At 39.2% G+C, this 20067-nt stretch overlaps 2 protein-coding genes and 1 pseudogene across 2 annotated transcripts in view; 2 read left to right on the top strand and 1 right to left on the bottom strand.

Moving 5' to 3' along the window:
* Positions 1-20067, top strand: part of MED12L (mediator complex subunit 12 like) — a 342999-nt gene that overhangs the window by 161749 nt on the left and 161183 nt on the right. The window lies entirely within an intron of this gene.
* P2RY14 (purinergic receptor P2Y14) overlaps positions 1-20067 on the bottom strand; it is a 61458-nt gene that overhangs the window by 36635 nt on the left and 4756 nt on the right. The window lies entirely within an intron of this gene.
* Positions 14184-15301, top strand: LOC112618369 (annotated as a pseudogene).

Raw genomic sequence — 20067 nt, 5'->3', positions numbered from 1 at the left:
AGAAATAGAGTGCTAGGCTTTGTGTTTTTAATGAATGTTAAATGTTATGGAAAGAGCCAAATTTGAGTAGGTCTTTGACCCAGCCACTGTGGTTATAGGAAAGCTCTTTTAGATACATAGCCATACCTACCTCACGGAAAGTATTTTCAAATTATAAATATAATACAAGAGAAAATAAGATCTCATATGCAGTACCCTGGTAAACTCAAACCATTAAGGATGGGGCACACATGATGGAGTGCTTCTCGGAGCTTTACATTTTTGCCTCAACATGCCTAAGGTAATAGGAGATACTCTTGTCTGTGCTTTACTGTGTGGTCTCAGTAAGGAAGGGATGGAGACACATCCGGGATCAACCAGAGCTGGTGGTCTTTCCCTTGGCCCCCATTGCCAGTCCCACCCTGTCTCCACAGGGAGTGCGAATGAGGATGGCTCCATCTTTCTTCCCTCTTGTCAACCACAGAAATTTCTTAGGGTTCAGCTATTTTTTTCCTAATGTAGGCAAAACATGTGGTCCTAAAGTACCTCTCCATTGTCAGAAATCACAACAGACTGCCACCCTACAGGAAAGACCAAAGCTTATTACACCAATTATATTATTTAGCAATGTCAAGATGAGTTTCTCTTATTTTGAGATCTAAGAGATGCCAAATTATAGTAAAGGCAGGAAGCATTTATTTTTCTTAAGTAAGGAGAACAAAAACTCATACAAGCAGAGCATTTTGTTAATATTTTGTTAGTTCAGCTGACTGGTTATTAATCCATTCTGTTTTTTTTTTTTTTGGTGGGAAATGACAGAGTTTTTTTTTGTTTGTTTGTTTTTTGTTTTCTAAATGGGTCATAGGGGAAAATAATGTTTGAATTTGCTAAATAATCTCTTGCCATTTGCCAAATCAAATATCACTTATCAAGTTCACATATGAAGTATGTGTGATTTGCCAGGAGTTAGGATACTTAACCCTGTATTAGAAGCAAATAGATTTAAAAACAACAGAAAAGCAGCACATGATATAGCTGCTTCTGAGATACAAGAAATGGTGTAGTTTTAAAAAGAAATGCTTACGAGATATTTTAGACATTTTCAAGCTGTTAAGTTTTCTAGAACCATTTGGAATGGTTTTGAAGTGACCTCGCCTGGAAAGCATCTTTATGTAGTTTCTTTCTGCGTACCATTCATTCTTCAACTTCAATTTAATTCTCAGTTTACTGTATGCCAGTTGGCATGTTGTAGTTTAAATATTTTCAGAACCTTTCCACTGCGTATTAATCTCTTAGACAGTTGAAACATTTGTTGACCTGTAGTCCTGTTTTTTTAAATTTTTTATGTGACAGGCAATATGTCTGAATGATGAAGAGCATTGTCTCCAGAATAGATTGCCTTAGAATACTGGCTGAGTTACACATTAGCTGTGTGTCCTAGGGCACGTTACTTAACCTCTCTGTGCTCCAGCAGCCTCATTGTTAGGGGAATCTGTACAAAAGTGATTATAATATCTTCTTCAGAATACTGTTGTGAGGAATATTGTTCTGTGTGCCTGACACATAGAAGAGAAAAATAAATATTGTCTGTCATCAGTATTATTTCCTATATGGAGAACTGAAAGGAGCGTCAAGATTTGCATTGTGTGGGCTTTCATAAAAGATGATTGCTTGGAGAAAACATGGTTTTGAAATTCAGTATAAACATGGTATTTATGGACCTATATCTCACAACAGTTTTCCTGTAGCTTACATTTTAGACTACCTTTTGTTCAAGTGTCATGTGAACCACTTGGCTTAGATGAGATTCACACAAATTTTTATATTCCGAGTTCCTCCTTCTCTCTTCCTACTATAGCTTTTGAATGCAATTAATATTTGCTGCTTCCTTCCCCACCTTCCCTCTCTAGCTGCTTTTAGGCATTTTTTAAATAGACAACATAAGAAAAAATTTGTTTTGGCCACAAGTTCAATTTTTCTGGCATAAAGCTGTATTTATTTTTGACGTTCCTAATTAGTGAAGGTGCAGACCCAGTATTTATACCATCCCAATCTGTGGGTCCTTGTGGTGCTCCAGGGCATTTACAGGCAAACTCTTGGGATTCATTTTCTTCCAGAGGCCCAAAGTGGGAGTTCTGATATGGTATGAGGCCACTCTGCAATGGATTAGAAAGATCTGGAAGCTAGATGGGAACTAGCTCGGGCATAATCAAGTACTCTGGACCCTCACAATTGTTGCTGTCTGATATAATTTCACTAGTTCTTCTCACTTTCTTTAATTCTGTATGTTGGCTTGTTGCTGACAAAGTAATTTTTAGTACTTTCTAATGTGGTCATTATGTATTAACCAGGTGACAAAAATTTTCTGTTATTTTCTTGAAGAATAAAATGAAAAGACTGATTTGTGAAATGCTATCTGAGGCTGGCCCTGGGTTAAATTCCAGGGTATTCCTTGCAACAGGACAATGAGAATTTTCACATTCTTAGCTGTTTTTTTGAATGACTGCTAAATCTCTAGAGCTGTGGTGCATCCTCAGGAACTTGGGGATTTTCCTTTTCTACCTCTGTTCACTTTAGATCTGGCCTCAACAATTAAATGTCCTTGGGCTTTTTAAGAGTCCAGCCTGATCAACATGGTGCAACCCCGTCTCTACTGAAAATACAAAAAAAATTAGCCAGGTGTGGTGGTGTAGTCCCAGCTACTTGGGTGGCTGAGGAAGGAGAACCGCTTGAACTTGCGAGGTGGAGGTTGCAGTGAGCGGAGATCACTCCACTGCACTCCAGCCTGGGTGACAGAGCAAGACTCTGTCTTAAAAAAAAAAAAAAAACAAAGGCCTTTAGGGTCAGGTCTTTGCCTACTCTAAGGTAGAGGAGGCTTTGTGGACAGGAGCTGTGGATTCAGGTGTGTGTGTGCTGTTAGCGTCTGCAGGCTTTGCCTTTGCCACCTGTGAAATGGTGCTGATAAGTGATGCTGCACACACATATGTAATATATGTATATTTACTATTAGCAATAAATCAAATCTAATTTTTAAAAGCATTTGGGAAATGACATACTGTAAATGTACTGGAATAAGAAGAACCTTTCTTAACACATGGACTGAAAGGTTCACCTAAGGTGGTGCCTCTGCATGTTTCAACTCTTTGTGTTTGGTTAGTTATCCTGCTGTAGGAATACGGCCACACAACTCTCTGAGAACAATGGTTTCTGTGAGGTCCTATCAACCTCTGGCTTTCCTTCAGAAATAGGCACTCTTTTTTTTTTTTTTTTTTTTTTTTTTTTTTTTTTTTTTTTTTTTTTTTGTTTTTTTTTTTGAGACGGAGTCTGGCTCTGTCGCCCAGGCTGGAGTGCAGTGGCCGGATCTCAGCTCACTGCAAGCTCCGCCTCCCGGGTTTACGCCATTCTCCTGCCTCAGCCTCCCGAGTAGCTGGGACTACAGGTGCCCGCCACGTCGCCCGGCTAGTTTTTTGTATTTTTTTTAGTAGAGATGGGGTTTCACTGTGTTAGCCAGGGTGGTCTCGATCTCCTGACCTCGTGATCCGCCCATCTCAGCCTCCCAAAGTGCTGGGATTACAGGCTTGAGCCACCGCGCCCGGCCTAGGCACTCTTTTTGAACTATGCTATATTTTTCTTAATGCCTTTAAGATTTAAGGAGGAATTTTCTAATCTGAAGTACAGAGCCCCAGGAAGTACTTTGAGTGAGATTTTATTCACCAAAGGCTTAACCAGTACTGATTTGGATAGGGTGGTCTTCTAACTTATTAGTCAACCTGGACACTTTTGAGAATGAAAAGAGGCTTAATTATAATTAATGGGGACAGCAGGAGTGAACTGGGTCTGTCTTAGGCAAACTGGGGTATGTGTTCACCCTAAGAATAGGTAGACTCTGGATAATCAGAATAAAATTTTCAAATACTGAAAATTTTTTGCAAGCTCAGGTCTTCATAAACATGTTAAAATGAGCCTCAAGATAGGTAAGTTTTACTTTGTCCCTCTTTGTAGTGAATGCTACTATGTGCAAATTTATTGAGCATCTACTGTGAATAAGTACTCTGTCTTAATCTTTGGGAGAATTCTTCCACTTAAAAGAGCTCACAGCATTTCCAAACAAAAGTTTGAATTAGAGTCCTGGTTTATAGTTCTTGCCCCAGTGCATTCTTTTTCTACTCTGTTCATTCTGTTTTAAAGCTGATTCCTTTATGACGTCTCTGACTGTGTTAGTTCATCCTGTTCTGTCCTTTCTGTAATCCTTGTATTTTTCTTCTAAGTTTGGAAACCAATCCCTTTTTGGTATGTGATAAATATTTTTTTTTCATGTGATACATAAAAGATTTGTAGGCACTGTGAAGTGGGGAGCTCAGGTTATTTTCTGTTTTGTTTTTGTCAACCACAGCATTCAGCTCACTGCTGGGGATATGTTGATGGGTGGGACTGGGGACACGATTGGTGGGGTTGGGGTAGCAGATCATGAGTGTGTTTCAGTTGTGAAAAGAATGAGGGCTAGTAAACTTAATGGACACGATGTTTAAAAATAAAAAAAAAAGCTACAACATCACTTTATCTAGCCTAATGAAATTGTATGGACTCTCTGTTAAGAGTCGATATAGCCAAAATGCATTATGAACTTGTGTTAACCTCTCATTTCCTTCTTAATCTAGGTCTACTAATATCTTTTTAAAACCAGTTTTTGTTATTGTTGTTGTTGTTTTTTGAGACAGGGTCTTGCTCTGTCATCCTGGCTGGAGTGAGGTGGCATGATCGTGGCTCACTGCAGCCTTAAACTCCTGGATTTAAGCAGTCCTCCCATATTAACCTCCCAAGTAGCTGGGACTACAGGCACATACCACTGTGTCCAGCTAATTTTTAAATTTTTCATAGAGATGGGGGTCTCACAATGTTACCCTGGCCGGTCTTGAAGTGAACTCAAGTGATGCTCCTGCCGCAGTCTACCAATGTGCTGAAATTATAGACCTGAGCCACCGCACCTGGCCCTAAAGCTGGTTTTTAATGACATTTTACATAAGTACAGCTCAATGCTGACCGGCTTTATTTCCCAGTGATCACTTTTCTGAGGTTTGTAGGTATTTGGACCTAGACTTTAAAAGGTAAATAACTGTATTTATTCTTGTAAATAACTGTAATCTTTTTTTTTTTCTCTTCAGAATTCTGTTCCTGCCTTAGTTGTACTCAGACTAAATTATACTCAAAGCTGAGACATCTCCAGTAAAGGCAACATTTATCTTTATCTTGATGGCATCACATCCATTTTTCTGGCCTTCCAGTTTCCATCTCCCCAGACTGATTTCTTTGATGGTGTTGGGTGTGTATGGTGTCTTTCATTCTGTGTGTTGCAGGGCAAGCATGGCCTGAGGATCCCTGTGTGTTTAACAATGGAGTGTCATTGGCATTTATTTTTTTGGAGGAGAAGCATCTTGATCTTCAGGGCCATGTTTATGCATTTAATTCCGAAATCATAGGGGGTACAATTTTATAAACTAAATTATACTCTTCCCCATTCTCTTTTGGAAAATGCCCACGAATGAGACAGATTAGAGAGGTATTTTGCATGAATGAATGATGGAGAGACCAAAAAACCCCAAAAGGCAGAGGTGGAGATACATTCACAGCCACTGTTTTACACTAATATCAAGCTAGTTTCTAATCTAATAGGATATAAGGAATGTGATAAATATTTGCAGGATTAAACTGATAGTCAAGTGTAGCCTACCTGAAACTGTGGAGGGTAGGAGGGATGGTGGCCATGGCTTGCTAGGTAATCATGGATAAAATAATGGAGATACAGCCATTAGTTTTCATACATTACTTCTGTTAGAGAGGTTGGTTGCTTATCTTCAGAATAAAGTAAAAATGCTGACATAACTCCTTAAGCTGGTGGTTCTCAAAGTGTGATTCTTGGGCCTGGACCAGCATTACCTGAGAACTTGCTGGAAATGCAAGTTACCTAAGACTCCAAGACACCTCCATTCTTGAAACTCAGCCTCTGGGGAGGGGTCAAGGGGTACATGGTGTTGTTTTGTTTTGTTTTAAAGACGGAGTCTTGCTCTGTCATCCAGGCTGCAGTGCAGTGGTGTGATCTTGGCTCACTGTAACCTCCACCTGCTGGGTTCAAGAGGTTCTTGTGCCTCAGCCTCCCGAGTAGCTGGGACTACAGGCATTTGTCACCACGCTTGGCTAATTTTTTTGTATTTTTAGTAGAGACGGGGTTTCACCATGTTGGCCAGGCTGGTCTTGAACTCCTGACCTCAAGTAATTCACCTGCCTTGGCCTCCCAATGTGCTAGGATTACAGGTGTGAGCCACTGCACTCAGCTGAAGGGGTACATGTTTTAACAGACATGTTAAAGTTTGAGAATCATTGTTAAAACAACAATTTTTAATAGCTTTGTGTTATGAATACCTTTCAGAATTTGATGAAAGTTAGATAGCTAGAAAAATGTACAGACACATTTTATACACACAGGGAATTCATGAACTCTCCTGATTAAGTCCCCTGTTATAAAGGAAACATTTTGGTTTCAGAATGTATCCCATTAGAAGTATTACATTTTAAGTCATACTAGTGATAGTTTGGATTTGAGAATTTGATTATTGTTCATCTTCAGTAGCATAAGTAGCCCTGGACTGTGGTTTGCCCCCAACTCTTTGTGGGGAGCATTTGCACACTGAGGTATCTCCAGACATTAATGCTGGGCCCTGTGGTGAATGTAAAATGGTACCTGTAGGGTGGCCCTGACACCTGGTTGGCAACAGTGGGTGCCTGCTTGCTCAGCCATAGACTTTACATAGTTAAGCCTTTTGGAGGTCCCCGTGCCAGCCACAGTGAAGGGAATTTGGTGAAGCCTACGTTAAAAACTTAGTTTGTAGGCCGGGCACGGTGGCTCAAGCCTGTAATCCCAGCACTTTGGGAGGCCGAGACAGGCAGATCACGAGGTCAGGAGATTGAGACCATTCTGGTTAACACGGTGAAACCCCGTCTCTACTAAAAAATAAAAAAAAAACTAGCCGGGCGAGGTGGCGGGGCCTGTAGTCCCAGCTACTTGGGAGGCTGAGGCAGGAGAATGGCTTGAACCCGGGAGGTGGAGCTTGCAGTGAGCCGAGATCAGGTCACTGTATTCCAGCCTGGGAGACAGAGCGAGACTCCGTCTCAAAAAAAAAAAAAAAAAAAAAAAAAAAAAAAAAAACTTAGTTTGTATATGTATTTTTTAAATTTACTAAGGGATGCATGGGCAATGTAAATATGTTAGAAAATTCAGAAAAGTAGAAAGCAGAAAATTTAAATCACTGACAGATTTATTCTTGGGTAACCAGTTATTTTGTTGCAAATGGTAAAATGCACTAGGAAAATAACAGGAATAATAATAATACCTAAGACTTACTAAATTTTTATTGTATGCCAGATACTGTTCTAAATTCCTTATTTATATTAACTCATTAAAACCTGATAGCTTCTACATAAAGTAAGTCCTGTTAATGTCTCCTCAGTTAAATGATGGAGGGCAGTGAGGCTTGGTGAGGTTAAGCATTTTGCCTGAAGACATGTAGCTGGTAAGGATGTGAGTTGAGGCAGGGGAAGCCATAGTTCTCTAGGGCGTCTTAAACATGTACCCTCTGCTGGTCCTTAGGAGGAAGAGAAAACACTGCAATGAATGACTGTTGCGTGGGGTGGCATTGGGGAAGAGACCCATGTAGGAGTACATGGGGTTGACGAGTGAGTATTAGGACATGTCTGCATGGGCGAAGTGGGTGCAGAGATGAACCAACAGCTGAGGAGTGTGCACGGGCCCTGTGCTTTTAGGATGGCCCAGCACCCTTTAGTGATTTGGCTAATCAGCCTCACCTTCAACGATCTTCCATTCCCTTGTCATCAGCATGTGAAACTGCTGAAATAATGCCGATTGAGTGGACCTTCCCAGAGTGCCTTAAACTTATGAACATCTGTTTCATTTTAAACTGGATAACATTGCATTATTATAAACATCTGGAACCAGAAGGAAATGTACAAATGTAGTGTTCACAATTTGCTATCATAGTGAGGGCTGACAGAATTATTAGTCACTGAGCCTTTAAATAACATTTATTTGTAAAGTTGTTTTATTCTTTGGTTTTCAGTTTAATGCCAACTTGGGTCATATCAACTTTCCAAAATGTCATGAGCTTTGTGTGTTTTATCGTTAATTTAATTTTCCTTGAAATTCCCAGAACATCAAATGGAAGTTTTAAATTTTTTAAAAGTGTTATTTGAAAGAAAGAATCCAAGAACAAATTGCTTTAACATGTTCAGTGAATAAGGACTCATCTCTAAGGGATTAATGTAATACAGAGATTAAGAATGCAGGCTACAGGGTTGGAATTCCTGGATTCACGTACCACACCCCACTTATCAGCTCTGTGACTCTTGGTAGAATACCTAACTCATCCGTTAACTGGAAATAATTCTCTTTATCCCATAGGGTTGTGGTAAGAATTCAGTGAGACAGTACAAAGCAGTGTTGAAGTCAGTCAGGGCTAAAGTGTAGCATAACCTTCAGTTAATGTTAGGAATTGTAGAAAGGCAGATAATGATGGACAGAGTCTTAGATCTCTTACCACCACTCCTTCCCTCTCCCCTACCCACTTAACAGTATATCATGGTGGCTTTTCTGTTTCAGTTTTTAAAGTTCTACCTTTTTCTTTTGAGTAGTTCCACTTCATTTCATTGAAGAAAAGAATCATGACCATTTTTCTGTTACTGGACATTTGGGTTATTTCATTGTTCCCTGTTTAAAGATCTCTGTACTTGTAGTTTCGTGTTCCCTCCCACATTCCCCTAAAATCTTTGAAGGTTGTGTTTTGAGATTGGTCTTCAGTACAGCTGCTGTAATTTATTTCATTATTTTGTAAGCACTTGTTTGCTGTGACATCAAAAAGAGTTTGCGCTCACTTCGCATAAAATTAAGTAATTATTGGACATGCCGTCTTTTAAATGGAAGAGCTGAACTCTTTTCAAGAGGGCAGTAGGAGTGTATTTTGTCAGTTAGGAAAGAAGAAATCGCTTAAGAGCTTTTATTGAAAACGCCTTATGGCCTGTCTCAGAAATTCAAACCTAAGCTCATTAGTTGGTTTATGATTGTGTAAAGCGCACATCTGTAAGATAACCATAACCCGGTATGGAGAGTTTTCTCATTTATAGTTGATGAGGTTTGTTTCCCCTGAAATTGTTTCTCCTCAAATTGCAGTTTAGCTTATGTATTAAAAACTGCTCAGTCATAATCAGTGCTGGGAGCAGGAGCCTCCTATGACCTTCCTGCCTGTGCCGGCGACTCCACCCAGCTGCAAGAAGGAGCTCTAAAAACACAAACTGAGTCTTGCTACTCCCTTGCTCAGACCCACCCAGCGTGTGTGTGTGTGTGTGTGTGTGTGTGTGTGGTCTCATCACACTTAGAAAACATCCAGGGTTTGGTCATGGCCTGCATGGCTCTACATGACCAGCTGGCCCTGCCAGTTCTCTGACTGTACCTCCTGTGGCCACTGCCTTGCCCTTCTCTTGTAGCCACACTGGCCTTCTTGCTCTTGCTCCTCTACTTCAAGGATACCACACCCATCTTCTGCATTTGCTCTTCTCCCTCTCTCCCTTATTTCTGTTCTGATCTCTCATCTTCCTGATGATTTCTTCCTCTCACCCTATTTTCCGGCACTCCTCATTATGTCTTGCCTCCAGCCTGCTAGATTATTCTTCAGGGCAGAACCACTCGTTATACTGTGTGTCGCCAGCACCTAGAGCACTATCTGGCACAGTGGACGTATTCAGTTAATAATGGTTGAGTGAATGAAGGAAGAAACAAAGGGGAGCTACTCATAGAATATAATGTACGATGCTATATTTTGAGACTTTGAATAGTCATCATGGAAACTGAGTAGATCTTTTAGCTTTTCAAGTTAAAGAGGCCAGGAAAATGAAGCTGTTCACTTTATTTTTCCCAGCACAGACATGGAATTTCTGAGAATTTTTTTAAAAGCAGAAGTTTCACAGACTTATTTCTCTTTTTTGAGTATCATTATCTTCTGCTTCTTTACTCTTATATTTGTATCTTACACCATGAGAGCCTTTTCAAGTCTTTATTCTCATCTCAACTGCCCACCTGCCGGCCACTGCCATCATCCCCCCATCTCTTCTCAAATCACTGATGACAGATTTTCAGTATATTCAGGGTTTCTCCCTAAGAAAATATGCAGTATACAGCAGGCTCATTGTAAGAATATTCCTTTTTATACGGAGGAATCTGAGTGGGTTTCAAAATGTTTCTTGGGTGGCTTCTGGCAGTCCTCGTAGGGGTTTCAGGGAGATGGATGGTGTCCCCATCTCAGTCTCACCAAGAGTATAATATTTCTGGTTTTGTCTTATGTATTAGTAAGATTGTGTTTGTATAAAAATTTTCTCCCTGCAAATTAAAGTCAGAGCACCTATGAAATTGGAAGGCTCTCTTGGTCCTTTTCAGGGAATCACAGAAAGTCTTGGAACGGGGTCTTGTGGCCTTGAGAATTGAAGATGGCAGGCAAAGGGCATCAGTGCTGGGCAAGTCTGACTGGTTCTGGTCCAAAGAGGCATTTAATTGTTGTCTCTACCTTCAAGTTACTCAGTTACAAGAGTTCCTGAGCTACTGGCCTAGATTCGACTTGGCAGTGTGCACAGGTGCCCTTGACTTTGCTGCCGTCTTACTTTCCCCTCTTTCAGTTTCCCTTTCTCCTCAGTGCTTTTGTTTGCAGCACAACATTGTTTTTTTTTTTTTTTTTTTTTGAGACGGAGTCTCGCTCTGTAGCCCAGGCTGGAGTGCAGTGGCCGGATCTCAGCTCACTGCAAGCTCCGCCTCCCGGGTTCACGCCATTCTCCGGCCTCAGCCTCCCGAGTAGCTGGGACTACAGGCGCCCGCCACCTCGCCCGGCTAGTTTTTTGTATTTCTTAGTAGAGACGGGGTTTCACGGGGTTAGCCAGGATGGTCTCGATCTCCTGACCTCGTGATCCGCCCGTCTCGGCCTCCCAAAGTGCTGGGATTACAGGCTTGAGCCACCGCGCCCGGCCGCAGCACAACATTGTTATGGCAACTTTATGCTAACGAGGCTCCTGCCTCTGTGCGTTTGAGGAAGGCTCATCCGATTTCTGTTAAATAAGTAGATTTCCCTTCATGACCTCAATTTCCAAGGTATTCAGAATCTTCTATTAAAACGAGTACATTAACTTATCAAAGCCAAAATGTTAACAAATTTGTGAAGTATTTGAACTCTATCACTGCATGTATCTGGAAATCTCAAACAGAAGAGACTTTTAGGATCACATTTACAGTACCACCCAGATCGAAAGCAGTTTATTGTTGAGTGAACGAACGTAACATTAAACACAAGTTGCCTAGACTCTCGACATTTTTAAAATTATATTTTTACAGAAGCTGTTGTATAATAGTGCAATCCTTTTTAAAAATCCCATTTCAATTCTGACTTCCACCTTATCGTTAGCTATAAGAGATGGGGGTTGCTGTCTCATTTTCCTTGAATATTCTTTCCTATTCTAGTACCTTGAAGATTTTAAGTAAATGAAGGAGTGGATGAGCAAGTGATGTGAACTTATCGTAGAAAGGAACTCTAGCAATGGGAGGAAAGCTTTGGGACTTGGTGGCTTGGCACAGGGCAAAATAAAGCATACGTGCAGGAAACAGTTAGCTGCCTGGTAAGAAGAAAGACTAGGGTCAGAACAAAAAAGTGCTGTAGATGTCCTATGAAGGAAAAACTTCCTTCTCCTGGGACGGAATTGGTATGCTGTCATGCCCGGCGCACTGTAGGATTCTGTAACTTTTATAAACCCCCACCTTCACAGGAAGTCAATCCAGTCTCTCCTCGGGTGTTTTCAGTATGGTTTATAATGGATTTTATGGGATGTTTGGATTTACTTTATACATATTGTTGACAAATTATATCTATACTGTAAAATGCAAAAGAATTTTTCCTAATTGAAAATTGTCTGGTCAGCTCATTCTAGAGTGCATTTCTTGCATGTTAGAATTTCTTACATTCTTGAAGTGAAGTTTATTTTGACTGTTACAAGAACCATTAACTAAACACTTCATGGAAGATGTGACTTATAACAGTATTCCTTACTGGGAGGTTTTTGCTTGCTTTCTTCTTTTTGACCTTAGGCTGTGAAAAGGATTGTACATTGTCATTTAGAAAGGCATAACATTAATGAACTGCTGTTAAGGAAATAGTCATTGAAATACTTCATGAGAAAAGGAATTTAAGTGTATAACAATCAAATTTAAGTAGCTAATCACAAATCCCCTTTTTTATTTAAAAAGACACAATATCAAGGTTATATGGTAATTTTTCTTTTTTCACCCTAAATTCTAACCCACTATTGATTATCTCTGAAATGTTAGCTTGTGAATCTGGATAATTGTTAAAAACAGAAAAGTGCAAGCTACAAATGAGAGCCTAGGTCCTTGCTTAGATGTAAATAGTTTTCCTAAAAATTAAAAAAAAATTTTTTTTTTTTTTGAGACGGAGTTTCACTCTGTTGCCCAGGCTAGAGTACAGTGGTGCAATCTCGGCTCACTGCAACCTCCGCCTCCCGGGTTCAAGCTATTCTCCTGCCTCAGCCCCCCGAGTAGCTGGGATTATAGGCGCGTGCCACCACACCTGGCTAATTTTTTTTTTTTTTTTTTTTAGTAGAGATGGGGTTTCACCATGTTGGTCAGGCTGGTCTCAAACTCCTGACCTCATGATCTGCCCACCTCAGCCTCCCAAAGTGCTGGGGTTACAGTTGTGAGCCACCGGGCCTGGCCTCAAACATTTTTAAAGCCACCCAAATCCTATAAAATAATGCCAGTGTTTCAGGCTGTAGAAAATGTCTCTTGAGAGTGATATCTTGTAACATGTATTACTTATATATGTAAGTCAGTTTTCAACAGAGCTGCTGTGAATTACTGTTTTATGGCCTAATTCATTAAAAAGAATTGCCTAATTGTGTTGTCGAAACTTAGGCACTAAGGCAGAGTAATAAGAAAGGGAACCTTGCTAAACATGGAGTGTGTTTTGGCTGAATAATATCAAGGAAACAGCTGTCAAAATATAGTGTTTGAGAATAGCTTTTTAAACTTTCTTTGTACGTAGAGTATTTTTATCGATTGCTAAGTACTTATGAAATGCTCTATTATCCTAATTTATGAATTTCTCCAAATGCCAGTAAAATGGACAAGGGTAATTTTTGCTCTTTTCAGTCTTATGCGTTCTTAGTAAAGTCTCAAGGAAATAGCTGGAAATGATCTATTTTAATATGCATTGGGTGGTAGTCTTTAAACAGTAGGAATAATTCTTTTTATGTTTTGAGTTGACATGTTTTCAATACAAAGCATTAGTAAAACATTTTTTAAAGCCACCTAAATCCTATAAAATAATGCCAGTGTTTTAGGCTATAGAAAATGTCTCTTGAGAGTAATATATTGTAACATGTATTACTTATACATATATAGGTCAGTTTTCAACAGAGCTGCTGTGAATTACTGTTTTATGGCCTAATTCATTAAAAAGAATTCAGTCTATGCTAATGACATGGTAATTTTCTAACATATATACAAAGAAGAAGAAAATATGGTGAGCATACTGTTCTCCATTTTCTGTGCTGAGTTAAACTGCTATTTGTACAGAAATGAAACTGGATTATCCCTGCCCTAGTCAAGGCATGTCCTAGGGCAGGACCAATAACATCAGTTCTAAATGGAAGCTTCCGGGTTTCTCCATTTTGTCTAATTTGTGAGTTCATTCCTATTAGTGGTTTTTTAAATCTAGAATGTTACTGAGGCTGAGCATAGACCCTTTAGTAAGCTTTGAAAACACATTTCTTCTAAGCTATAGGGCATTTATAAGTGAGTCAGCAGTGTATACAAAGCACTTGTCCTCTGCAGAGAGGTATTAACAGATGAAATGGAGGAATCAAGGAAGCAATTTAAGATGTATCATAGACCTAAAGGTAAAACTAAGACCACAAAGCTTCTAGAGGAAAACTTTATATAAAATGCCTTCCCAACCTTTCGTTAGTTTTTTAGTGTGCAAAATTTCTTAGCCACAAAGCAAAAAAAATTTAAGTTTTCTGAGCATCTTCCTGACGAGAAAAAAGAATTGTGGTCTGGTTCTTGAACTTTCCCAGCAGTGTGACCCCCAAAACCAAGACTACTTCCTGCTTTGAGACCAGAGGAGACATTGGCCTCTCTGGGCTTGCCGAAGAAGGGAGAAAAAGAACAGAAAGAAGCAATTGAATATATTGATGACGTACAAAAGGAAATACAGGCTGGGCACGGTGGTTCACGCCTGTACTCTGGGAGGCTGAGGTGGGTGGATCACCTGAGGTTGGGAGTTTGAGATCAGCCTGACCAACATGGAGAAACCCCATCTCTACTAAAAATACAAAATTAGCCAGGCATGATGGTGCATGCCTGTGATCCCAGCTACTTGGGAGGCTGAGGCAGGAGAATCACTAGAACCCGTGAGGTGGAGGTTGCAGTGACCTGAGATAGCACCATTGCACTCCAGCCTGGGCAACAAGAGTGAAACTCTGTCTCACAAAAAGAAAAAAAAAAGAAAAAGAAGAATTTCAGAGACTTAATGAACAAGCCAGTGGGGAGATCGTGAAAGCAGAACAGAAATATAACAAATTCTGCCAACCATTTTTTAGAATAGGTCAGCATCGATTGCCCAAATCTCAAATTTTTGGGTAACAGCATTTGTCAGCCATCCACAAGTGTCTACATTACTTGGGGGGGAAGACAAAGAGGTACTGTATTATTTGAAGAGTTGAAGTGACAGAATTTGAAGGTATTAAATCAGGTTACAGAAAGATTTTTATTTTGATGAAAATCTTTAGTTTGAAAATAAAGTTATCTCCAAGGAATTTCATCTGAATGAGAGTGGTGATCTATTTTCAGAGTCCACTGAAATCAAATGGAAATCTGGAAAGGATATGATGAAAAAGTTCCAGTCAAATGCAGAGTAAAGTCAGCAGGAAGAGGCAGCACGAAGAACCAGAGAACTTCTTTACCTGGTTTACTGACCGTTCTGATGCAGGTGTTGTTGAGTTAGGAGAGGTCATCAAAGATAATATTGGCCAAATCCATTACAGTACTACTTGGCTTTCAATATGGATGATGAAGAAAGGGAAGGAGATGAAAATGATGAAGAAGGATGGGAAGATATTGATAAAGAAAGGGGATAAGGATGAAGGTGAAGAAGATGAAGATGATGAAAGGGAGGAAAGAAAGGGGGATGAAAGAGACAATGACTAATAGAACACTGATAGGTTCCAACTTTCCTTTTTAAAAATTTTCTCCAGTTCCTGGGAGCAAACTATGTGTGTGTGTGTGTGTTTTCTCTTGGGCTCGGTTGCCTTGTTCTTGAGGTCTCTTTTTCTCTACACCATGGTTCTCAACTTATTTGGGGGGAAAATAACTTGAGCAGAATACAATGGGGAAAGAATCTCTAACTCCTTTCTGTTCCAAATTCATTTTTACCCCTTCTTGTCTGAACAAAAACTGTATGGATTCAATACCACTGAACTCTGTGGGGAAAAAAGAAAAACCTTCTTTCGCTCTGCTGGAAGTTGGATGGCGCTAAGCCCGTGTGTAGTAGTGCACAGAATTTTAGCACTTTTCTTCCTTTCTCTGTGTATTAGGTCAGAACACTGTGTCTTTGTGTGAATATGGATAGTTAGCATTTGCCAACGTGTATCTGTCTACTTTCTCTTGTTTAAAAAAAAAACAAAAACAAAAAATGGGGCCATGTAAGGTCAGCAGAAGGTGAGTTTGAGATGTCTGGGTGGGTTAAGCGTGTATTTTGACAACATGGCTTTTCCTTTGGAATATTTAATTGTGATGTTTATTGGACATCCTTGCAGTTTAACATGACATGTTTAAAGTAAGTTTTCTCCTAATGATGACTCTTGCCCTGCCACTTGATGGGACAATCTGCAGAACCTGCAGGATATTATTTAGAATTCACATTCTCTATTGTACTTTCGTTCCTGTCCATTTTAAAGTTTTATTTTTATTTTACTGGAAAGGAAAGATGACACTTAGTTTTAAATGTTAAAAGTGTACAAGTCGCTTTGTTAGAATAAAACTAAATGTGTACACATACCCCAAAACCAAAACAAAAACCCCAAATTTAAAACTTTAATTTTTTTTGTAGACACCATTAAGAAAATGAAGGCAAGCCATAGACTGGGGAGTAAATATTCACAAAAATATCTCTGTTAAAGGCTCAGACTGTTTAAATAATTTTCATTACTCTGTAATGAAAAAACAAACTCAGTTTCTTAAAAAAATGCCGAAAAGATGCAAACAAATACTTTACAAAGGAAGCTGTTTGGTCAAGGAGCACATGAAAAGATTCTCAGCCTCATTTGTCAACAGGGAAATACAAATTAAAGTAACAATAAGGTAGTACTTTTACCTATTAGAATGGAAAAAAAAAAAAAAAACTTGACAATGTCAAGAATTGACGAGGAAATAGAATAATTGAGACTTTGGTATATTTTTGGTTGGAGTGTAAAATAGTAAATCTACTTTGAATAATAAGTCAGTTCTTATCAAGTTAAACATGTTGCTTCCTTGTGACCTTATAATTTCACTCCTAGGTGTTTACCCAGGAGAAATGAAAGTGTATGTCCGTAGAAAGACTTACATTAGAATATTCATAGCAACTTTTTTCACAATAGCCAAAAGTTGGGAACAACCCAAATGCTCATCAACAGATTAAAATGGGTGAACAAATTGTGGTATACTCATAGAATAGAATACCATGTGGTGATCCAGAGGGTGATACATGCCAACAATATAGATAAATCTCAAAACATGGCTGAACAAAACAAGTTAAATCTCAAAACATGTTGAACAAAACAAGTCAGACACAAACGACTATGTACCTTGTGATCGCATTTCAGTGTAGTTCTAATACTGGTAAAACTAAGCTCTAATGAGAGAAATTAGGAACGTAGATGGCTGTGCCTAGAAAAGAGAATGATTAAATTTTTGTGATGGAAATATTATTTATTTTAATTGAGGTGGTGATTATATGGTGTCAAACCTTGTTGAATTGTACACTTAAAATGTAATTTTCATTTATTGTATGTGGTTTATACCCCGGTATAAATTAGTGAGGGGAAAAAGTCAAAGGCGTAAAACTTGCTCTTGAAGCAATACGGATGTTGAGCATACACAGAGCAGATTGTAATGTGTGTGTAAATGGTATAGGATGCTTGAGAGAGGGCAGAAATGGCAGGGAGTGTGTACCACATGAGCTTGCAGGAAAAGGCAAGATAAACAGAAAAGGCTTTCTGGACAATAGATGGTTTGTGCTGTGTTTTGAAGATGCAAAGAGGTAAATGTTTTTAGGACTTGGGGAGAAGATTTCTCAAATAGGGTCAAGGTTTCTCAAGTCAAGAGGTCAAGATAAAAATAAAACAGGACATGTTTTTGGGCCAATAAACATAAATTGAAGTAGTTTTCCTACTCAGTGTATCATTCCAATAGTATCAGTCTATCATTTCCCATATATAAGTATCATGTCCCTCTTTCAAGACTCATCTTCATTCTGCTTCTGTTCTCCACGTGCACCAGCACACAGTGGTTTTTCCTCCCCTCAAATTCCCATTTTTTAACTTATAAATTAAAAGCGCCATTTAATTTTTCTTAGATTATATCCTGTTTTTCAGTGTTATCTTCTTATAAAGTGCATACTCAGGAGAGGTAGTTTGTCCTCTGCCACAAGTAAAATGTTGAGTATACAACCACATTCTGGTTAAGATTTGGTGGGTAGAGGTTGACAGATGTGCAGGAGGTGGGGACATCTGTGGATATGGACTGAAGTGTGGAGTTGTAGATTTTCTTCTTTGTATGAGGGTTAATGGCTCTGATGTTTTGGCTCTCAACTATGTACCACGCATGATAACTCTTACAGTCATTCTTCTAGGTAGATATTTTTGTTCTGTTTTCTACAGATGAGTCAACTGAGCAGGGAGAGGTTAAGGAACACACTGGAATTTTGAATGCAAGTTGAGTATCTCTAATCCCAAAATCTGAAGTCTGAAATGCTTCAATATCCGAAACTTTTTGAGGGCTGACATGACTTTCAAAAGAAATGTTCACTGGAGCAGTTCAGATTGGGGATGCTCAACGGCTAAGTATAATGCAAATATTCCAAAATCTGAAAAAATCTGAAATCTGAAACACTCCTGATCCAAAGCCTTTGGATCAAGGAATATTCAACCAGTATATCTCTTTGGCTTCCTTTGTTCTTATAGTCATCAGAGCACCACACTATGTTACTGGGGAAGAAGATGATGATGGCAATGACAGCAATAAACATTGATTGTGGTTTTTTTTTTTTTTGAGAAGGAGTCTTACTCTGTCACTCAGGCTGTAGTGCAGTGATGTGATCTCAGCTCACTGCCACCTCTGCCTCCCGGGCTCAGGCAATTCTCTTGCCTCAGCCTCCTGAGTAGCTGGGATTACAGGCACACACCACCATGCCCGGCTAATTTTTGTATTTTTTTTTTTTTTTAGTAGAGACGGGGTTTCACTATGTTGGCCAAGCTGGTCGCGAACTTCTGACCTTGTGATCCGCCCGCCTTGGCCTCCCAAAGTGCTGGGATTACAGGCATGAGCCACCACGCCTGGCTTGATTCTGTTTTTATGCCAATTACTGTTCTGGGCAATTTATGTATGTAACTCATTTAATCTCCATAACTTAGGAAAATGATGTATAGAGTTAAGTGACTTTATTAAGGTTGTATCAGAATAAGTGGTAGAGTCAAGATTTGAAGCCAGAAAGTCTGATTCTAGAATGCACACTTTTCATTATTATGCTATATACTACTTGGCATTGTATACATAGGGACTGGTTGTCTTCCTTAGAACAAGGCATATACTGTTTCTTAATTGGGGTAGGAGTGGATTTAAATAAAAATTGGTGATGCAGACTGTTGTTTTCAAACCATATTTAGTTAGTTATTTAAGACCCTCATTTTTGTCCATTCATATAACATTTATTGAAAATTTCACTGTGTTATGAGGCTAAGACAGAGTCTGTTCTTTTGAGGGCCTTTAAAGTCTAGGAGTGGGTCTGGATTTTTTAAATCACGTGGCTTCTAAAGCATTTTAAAATTCTCACACTACTTGAACTAAACAGAGAAACTGGATTTGACTGGCACTGTGCTGAAGTCATGGCTCCTGAAGGAAAATTGGTGCAGGTATCTAATGAACCAACCCATACTCAGAAAAAAGGCCTTGCTGCCCCAAAGCCAAAAGATTAAGCAATGAATGTGCACTTTGTATTTAAAATTAAAATAATGTATTTAAGGTTTCTAAAAATAATTCCTACTTAACCTGTATTTTTCCTTAACCAACTTGCCTCAGTAGTACCAGTTATAAGGACAGCTGCTGTGTATCAAACTCAGTGATAACAGGGACAAATGGTCTGACATCTTAGGTTTTCTTTTTATCTCAGACCATATCCTCCCTCTTCCTTTTTTCACTTCTATAAAGGTAGTGCTTATAGGCATATTTATAGTGGGGAAAGAGGCAGTGAAATCCTTGTGCAAAAACATAGGTAGGCAGTTTCAGGGGCCAGGAGAGAAAGAACATTCAACACTAAAGGCCACCTCCTAGGACATTTAACTGAACTAAGTATCATTTTTCATATTCTATTTTTGTCATCTGTACATGCAGGGCTATCAGCTCCCAGCTGGATTAAGGTTAGGGATTTGGATCTAGTCAGTAAATGACTTCTGATGAGATTAGAATCGTCTCCAAATCCCCATTAAGGAAATAAAAATGTAATCTTATAATATGCCCAAAGATTGTTGTCATAACTGAATGACTGTTAATTCCTAGGACTGATGATGTTAAGGTTTGTTGATGTGTCTGTTAGAATGTAAGCTACAAGAGGCCCAGAACTTTTCATCACACCATCCCTACTATCCTAGAATGTTGGCTGCCTCATGGTAAGGAATCAGTGTTGAAAGAATAAATGACTGAAATATCTCTAGAGTGAG

This window comes from Theropithecus gelada, chromosome 2 (assembly GCF_003255815.1).
Source record: "Theropithecus gelada isolate Dixy chromosome 2, Tgel_1.0, whole genome shotgun sequence".
NCBI classification, from domain to species: domain Eukaryota; kingdom Metazoa; phylum Chordata; class Mammalia; order Primates; family Cercopithecidae; genus Theropithecus; species Theropithecus gelada.
The sequence above is the reverse complement of the archived record's forward strand: the minus strand, read 5'-3'. Positions and strand labels throughout refer to the sequence as shown.